Source organism: Penaeus monodon, chromosome 41 (assembly GCF_015228065.2).
Source record: "Penaeus monodon isolate SGIC_2016 chromosome 41, NSTDA_Pmon_1, whole genome shotgun sequence".
Taxonomy (NCBI): Eukaryota; Metazoa; Arthropoda; class Malacostraca; order Decapoda; family Penaeidae; genus Penaeus; species Penaeus monodon.
Window position 1 is genome coordinate 14558757 of NC_051426.1, and position 7500 is coordinate 14566256.

Genomic DNA, 7500 nt, shown 5'->3' on the forward strand with positions numbered 1-7500 from the left:
TGCAGTGTGTATGTTTGGGAGTGTGTATGTGTGGGTGTTCGCGTATGTTTGGGAGTGTATATGTGTGGGTGTTCGCGTATGTTTGGGAGTGTGTATGTGTCGGTGTTATGCATATGTGAAGATACGCATAAATCAGATTTTAACAGTATGCATAAAGCCTGCTGTTTGTACGCCCTTTTTGCTGATGAAAAGTAAATATAAATTTTCAGAGTATATTTTCTTTTCTCTCTTTTACAACTCTGATAATCCGAATGTGACGTAGGCTAATCCTGTATAAAACTCTGCAATGAAAACTACAATACATTGATATTTTTTGCTGCTTTTAAATCATAACTACATAGAAATCTGCAATTATTTTTTCTAATGATATAAGGATTTGTTACACAGCATAATACGCGAATTGAAAATACTTGCGTGATATGGTCTTTTCACCTTTGAAAGATAATTACGTATAATTTACATATCTAGTGCATTGCATGGAAATCTACGCCGTAATTTCTTTAACCAGGGGGAAAAATAATAATCACTGTTAACGTCAAAGATATTCTATGATTTTTGAGCCTACATCTGGCCAACTTGCCGTCAGTCAAGAGCTTGCGTGTCAGTCTGGCGTGTAACAGTAAGATCATACATATAAGAACTATGGATATATGTTCTAACACGTGCAGGGAGCATAAATATAAATAGTATTATAAGCTTAAAGAGTAGGAGTAAGTGTTATAACATGTACAAGTAGTTTAGATGCAAGTAGGGTAATAGGTATGATTATGGCGCAGCATAAGGAATTCAGATATACACTATATGATGTAAGAATAAGTTATATAATATCTGGGGAAAAATGGAAAAATTAAGTAAATAATCATGGCAAGGTTTATTCATCTGAAAAACAAACTATATTTTTTTTCACAGTCATTGTTTATCAATTTTATGATATTTCTTTTTGTTTGTTGATTAAAGAAGAGACACTTATAACTAATAATGGTAGGATATAAACAGAGGAATGATTATTTCCAAGAAGAGAAAAGAAGAGAAGCCATCATAAATTAGGACCAAGCACAGAAGAAATAAGAGAAGGAAGGAAGGAAGGACGGGAAGAGAAGGCAATGGAGGAAGGTAGAAGGTAGGAAGTATAAAAATAATAGAATTATTTACTTTTTTATTCCATTTGTTACAGTAGTAACAATTGGAATAAAAGGAAGGGAGGAAGGAAGGAAGGGAAGGAAGGAAGGGAGGGAGGAAGGAAGGGAGAAAGGGAGGGAGGAAAGGAGGACGGAAGGGAGGGAGGGAGGGAGGAAAGGTGGAAGGAAGGAAAGGAGGAAGGAAGTATGGAAGGAATATATATATATATATATATATATATATATATATATATATATATATATATATATATATATATATACATAAATGCAGTATAATCGAATTATAAAAAATGGAAGAAAAGATTTAAAAAATGAAAGATTACTAATAAATGTGAAGATAGAACCATGACTTCTTGAAGAAAGAGGGAGGAATATGTCCATCTATCGTCAAATAATGTAAAAAGGAAAACTAACGAATAATAACAAATATATTCTGTGACGGTTTAGAAGTAACATGATCACTTGACTGAGAAAAAGTTGAAACCAAATATGGATTCCTCACATTATTAATTTCTCTTTTTATTTTATCAAAGAAACTTACTGTCCTTCAGCGAAGTAGCTATTTTATATCCGAAGTAATGAACGGTATCATTAATAATCTCAAGATGATGTCATCTGAAGAGCTTTTATTGTAGAGGACTCTTCCTTAATTTAATTCCAAAAGTTGTTGTATGCGGATATTATGAAAATTTTTTTTGTTGTTGTTGCTAGAAACCATTTCATTAATACATAAAGGGCACGACCGAATTTCATAAGTAAAGGCATATTATTGTAGCTATACACCTGAGTCTCCAGTTGAGATAAATATGTGAAAAATGACACATAATAACATGTTAGCTGGAAAGGGCTGAGTAACCTCTGTCATTACATGCGAGAGTCAAAACGTATAATGTTCATGTCATTTTTCGAATGTTTTCCCTTATGAATTTTTCCCATTTTTTATCTTAATAATTTTCTCCTGTTTTTTCTCTTTAGTTTTCCATTTTTTTCCAGATTCCATAATCCCCTAAGAAGTATATGGTTCTGTTTTTAAGGCCTCACAAGAGGAATATAATGATTACCCATATGATAATAAACGGAGGGTGATTTACGACTCACTTGTCTTATCAATTATTGGCAAAATCATTGTTGTTACTCTTGTCGTAAGTATATATTTTTTTTTATTCCTACCCTTATCATTATTATTATTATTATTATTATTATTATTATTATTATTATTATCTTTATTATCATCATTATTCTAAGTATTGTTAGTATTATTAATATTATTACCATTATGTTCTTTATCATCATTATATTATCATTATTATTTTTATTCTTATTTTATTACCATTCTCACAGTTATTATCCCTGTTCTTCTGTTGTCAATAATAATGTTATTATCATCATTCAAATAACCTCAAAACGGCATGCGAAAGCCCTGTTGCCAAGCCGTATTTAACCGTTGCGACCTCCTCACGTGATGTAATATATTGCCCACTTATGGGTTAAGCCTCGGCTTCAGTGTCATCATCTAGCTCTGCAACCCTATAAGGTGGGGGTTATCTCCCTTGTGGTTAGACCCATTGTATAGACCCGGGAGTGGTATCTGGGGAACGAGAGCCAGGGAACGTACTGCCTCGAGACTACAACCCAGCTTGTCGCTTTCTGTTATTGTAATATACACTGATTATGAAGTTTGTTTATTGCCTTCTACAAATGGTTTATATGGCCTGGTATATTCCCTACTGGGATGCGAATGTATCCAATCTTGATATTAATCACGACAAGCAGTAATAACTAATGCCCAGTAATAATCATGCTGACCCATTAAATGGACTGTTCGGTAAGGGCCAGAACATCTCTAGCGCAACAGATATTACCGATCTGATCAGACTTGTATTATGGCAGGTAGGTTTTACAGAGAAAGCTGTTACACGCTACATTGGTTAATTTCTTATTTTTTGCTCCTATTCCAATTACCACCATTATTGTAGTCGAGAGCATACAAGTGAAATAGTATCACCTGCTATAGTTCATACTACCAGGCGCTGTAAAGAGAAATTATATATGTATTTTTTTCAGTTTGTCATTATAACTCTTCATTCTAGTCTCGTATTATTACACCACTATCACTTGACTCTACTTACATTTTATGGTGATCCTCGATCACTGTAAAATCCATTAGTCGCAGGACGTTAGACTGTCAATTCTGTACCATAATACAGATACGGAGTTCTCGACGCTCCGGACATCGCCAGTTGGCTGAGGTCAGCCGTTCTAACGACAAGGAATCAACCCTGGGGCCGATATATAATTCGCACCCTAATGCCCGAGGCCTGGGACGCCTACATCCCCCGCAGGACTCCGAAAGGAGCATTCTTCTCGTGGTGTTTTCACGTTGGTTATAAACATAACACTATGCCGACGTGAGTCCCATTGCTCGAATATATATTTTGATATTGCGTGACACTGATTTTGACCTGTGACATTACCCTTGAAAACAAAGTGGTAAAGGCTCAGAAATTCGTAAGCAATGTGAGCGGCACTGTTGTACCAAAGATGGAATAATACAATACCGCACTGACATTGATATATCTCTAACAAGGATTTCGAATACATTCTGTCTTTGTACAATGGGCTATTACTGAGATAATGCCTTCTCTCTGTACTGCCACGTGTCAGAACATTTAACGAGCCACCGTATATCAACTGGGTATTCTTTGACTATTATATTCGACTTTCACTTGTATGAGGTTCCTTGCACGCCTGAGACATGGGAAAGGTTCAGTTGAAAATTCTTTTCGCCATAGAATTATCCACACACGAGGTATGCAGTCATGTTATTTCAAATTTCCTTAACAAGACTGATTTGATAAGGAACTTAATCAATTATTGTGGGTTATTTAAAGCGATCTATAGCAGTAATAGCTAAACTGAAAATATATTAAGAATATGAAATGTTCTAGGTATAATGTTATCAACTAAAATAATGAATATATATTTTTAAGATTCGCTAATTGGGTGGAGGATGAAATATTAATAGTAATAAGTTAGGAATTAAAGCTGTAATGAATTCGATTTTAGTAAGATTATTTATATTATAACGAAGAGAAAAGTGCAAAAGAAAGTGAGTAAGTCCACATTGCGAGGTATCATATAGGTAACTAATATTTTCATGTTAGACCTAAATTTCATTAAGGGAAAGATCACGTAATACTGATAAATGTATAAACACCAGAACACTAATCCCATTTTCAATAATTTCACATGCCATCACTGCCATGCCTTACTCTAAGAAAAGAGAGGGAATCATTTTATTACCAGCCAGTTTCCTCGAAGTTCTTTTCCTAAGGATTCACGTCCAGGCAGCAGTGAAACCCACTGATGAGAGAGAGAGAGAGAGAGAGAGAGAGAGAAAGAGAGAGAGAGAGAGAGAGAGAGAGAGAGAGAGAGAGAGAGAGAGAGAGAGAGAGAGAGAGAGAGAGAGAGAGAGAGAGAGAGAGAGAGAGAGAGAGAGAGAGAATCAAAGTGAAACAAAAGAAGGAAGCATTATTATTTTTATTATGATAAATGATGATAAATAATGATAATGAAATTAGATGAATTGCAGCAACAGCAACCACACTTAAAAGTATTAACAGTTGCAGCAGTGTAATATATATATATATATATATATATATATATATATATATATATATATATATATGCACACACACACACACACACACACACACACACACACACACACACACACACACACACACACACACACACAGATATATATATATATATATATATATATATATATATATATATATATATATATATATATATATATGAAATAATACTGGCTAATAAAGCCGATATCAATACTCAGGACAACATAACGGTGCCAGTGATTTCATCATCAAAGAGAGCTGACAGCATTGAAAATAATCTTAACAAACTTTTGTATTTTCAGTGGGATTCCAACGCAATAGCAGGGGGGACTCAGGTTTCTTGTAATTTCTCTTAATCAATTTCGTATTAATTGCAAGGATTACATGCAAATATCCTCACAACATGTATGGAAGTATCATTTTTGTGTAGTGGGCATGTTCCTGTATAGATATTTGCTTGTCTTGTCGTTGTCGTGGGGGTTTAGGAGATGGAGATTGAGGCCCAATGTGGGGATCACCCCTGCCTTGCAGCTCAGTCCTCGCCTCGACTAATTTTGCATGGTCTTTTCTTCCCCCTCCTTCCTTTCCTTTCCTTCTCTTCTTCATCCCCTTCTGTACACAAATCCTAATATATACCTTATTTTTACCCCTCGCGACACATTACTTTATCATAATGCTATATGACCTTTAAGTGTAGCACATTTATTTGTTTTATCCACTAAACATCGCCTTATGAACCAAAAAACTTCCTTACCCGTGGGCTTCGCCCCCAATCCCCACCTTAACCTATATGTTGAATACCTCGCTAATGACCTTAGACGTTGACGCGGCAGAAATTTTTCAATAAATAAATCTATAGGTATGAGCTTATTTAGAATGAATGCAAATCGTCGTAAAAAAGCTTGCACCCTTATTAATTTTACTTTGAGAATTCATTACTACCATTAATTCAATCGGTGTATTTGTACTATATTCACATCTACTAATCAACCACATTCATACGGGTGGCAAAAAAAAAACGTTAAAAAAAGTTAAGTCTACCACCTTAAAATATCCGTTTTCTTTGACAGGTGCACCGACAACGCCATCTATTGGTTGAGCGAGGAAGTGCTCCCGAGACTCGCTGGTTCTGTCAACAAGATTCTTCAGTCAACAAATATGGCGACAAGTGAGTGCGGCTATACATGGAGCTCTCCGTAAAATTTGCTGTAATGTTTAATGATTAGAGTTCATATCATGATGTTTCATATCACATAGGAAATATAAGTATAGTGTGGTGATATATAGTGAGTGAAAGCATAGTTGTGATAGTGTGAGTGGATTTACCGACTGAAAATGCAGTGGTAGAATTACTTCGAAGATCTGCAGACGAGAGTTAAACGCTCGTTGCTGTAAGTATTTTTGCATTTTATTGTTACATTTAACCTTAAACACGTCGTGATTCACTGGGAACAGATTCAAACCGTAGCGAAACAAATATCGAAATTTGTGCGTGTATATGCGAAGATGACACTAAGGAATAAAGCAGTATGAAGAGCGAAGCGAGAAGAGTGTTGTATAACAGCCTTATGGCCCGAGTCACTATAGCGGGGTCGCTGGTCCTCACTTGGAGGCCTATCAGGCTACCTGGCCTTTGGCTGTCATTTATAGTCTTGCACACGGGCGAAACTAAGCCGAAGATGCGTATATAATGCAATGACAGCCTTGTTTTCGTGCTGTGTATAGCACTCCTCTATCGTTATCCTTATCGTCCTCATTCCTCACCTTTTTTTACTCCTTTTCTTCAAACTTTCTTTCACCGTCTTGCACCTGATCGAGTGTACGAGTATGGTACACTGGCAGGTATAGGCTCAGGGTGTCTGTCGGATATGTATCTCTTACACACATATATTTTCCTGAGTATTTGGGTAGGTGTTGTGCCCCAGGCAATTGGAGGTGTTGTCCTGTGTCAGGTGTATGTGAATTAGGTGGCTGTGTTTAGCCAGGTGCATCTGAGGCTAAAGTGGTCCAGCTGTTTGTATGCAAGGTGTGCTGGACCTTATCATGCTTTGGGCCTCCTCCTTTTCTTTTCTTAATTAATTGATTATTGCCTGTTAAATTTGTCTTTCATTGTCAACTGTGTCATCAAGGTCTCACATTATTTTTTAGTTTATTTATTTTTTATTTTTTTTAATCCATTATTAATATCCAAGTGTGTGGGTCAGTGTTAGGTGAGTATGGATCCTCCTGTTTTTTTTTCCTTTCTTTTTCTTTCTTTCATTATTTCTTTCTTTCTTTCTTTATTGCCTTGGTGTTTAATGCTTTCCTGGCAGCCTATGGGTTACTGTTCTTCCTATTTGTTATATCATAATATTGTTGTTGTTATTTCTATTATGATTATGATTATTATTATTGTTATTATTATTGTTGTTTTGTTATAATAATAATTTTTTAATAATAATATTACTGTTGCTAATACTATATAATATTGTTGTTATTAATAGTATATGTTATTGTTATTTCTGTTATTACTTTCACTATCACCATCACTAGTATATATAATTGATTATTATTATCATCATCATCATCATCATCATCATCATCATCATCATCATCATCATTATTATTGTATTATTATTATCATCATCATCATCATCATCATCATCATCATCATCATCATCAATTTATTGTCATTATTATCATTTTCATTATATCATTATTATTATTATTATTGCTGTTGT

General features: G+C 34.9%; 1 protein-coding gene across 1 annotated transcript in view; it reads left to right on the forward strand.

Annotated features, from left to right (window-relative positions):
• Positions 1–5948: 5948 nt before the first annotated feature.
• LOC119598277 (circadian locomoter output cycles protein kaput-like) overlaps positions 5949–7500 on the forward strand; it is a gene marked incomplete at its 3' end in the record, with an annotated part of 94619 nt that continues 93067 nt past the window's right edge. The window contains 1 exon segment of the mRNA XM_037947936.1: positions 5949–6171.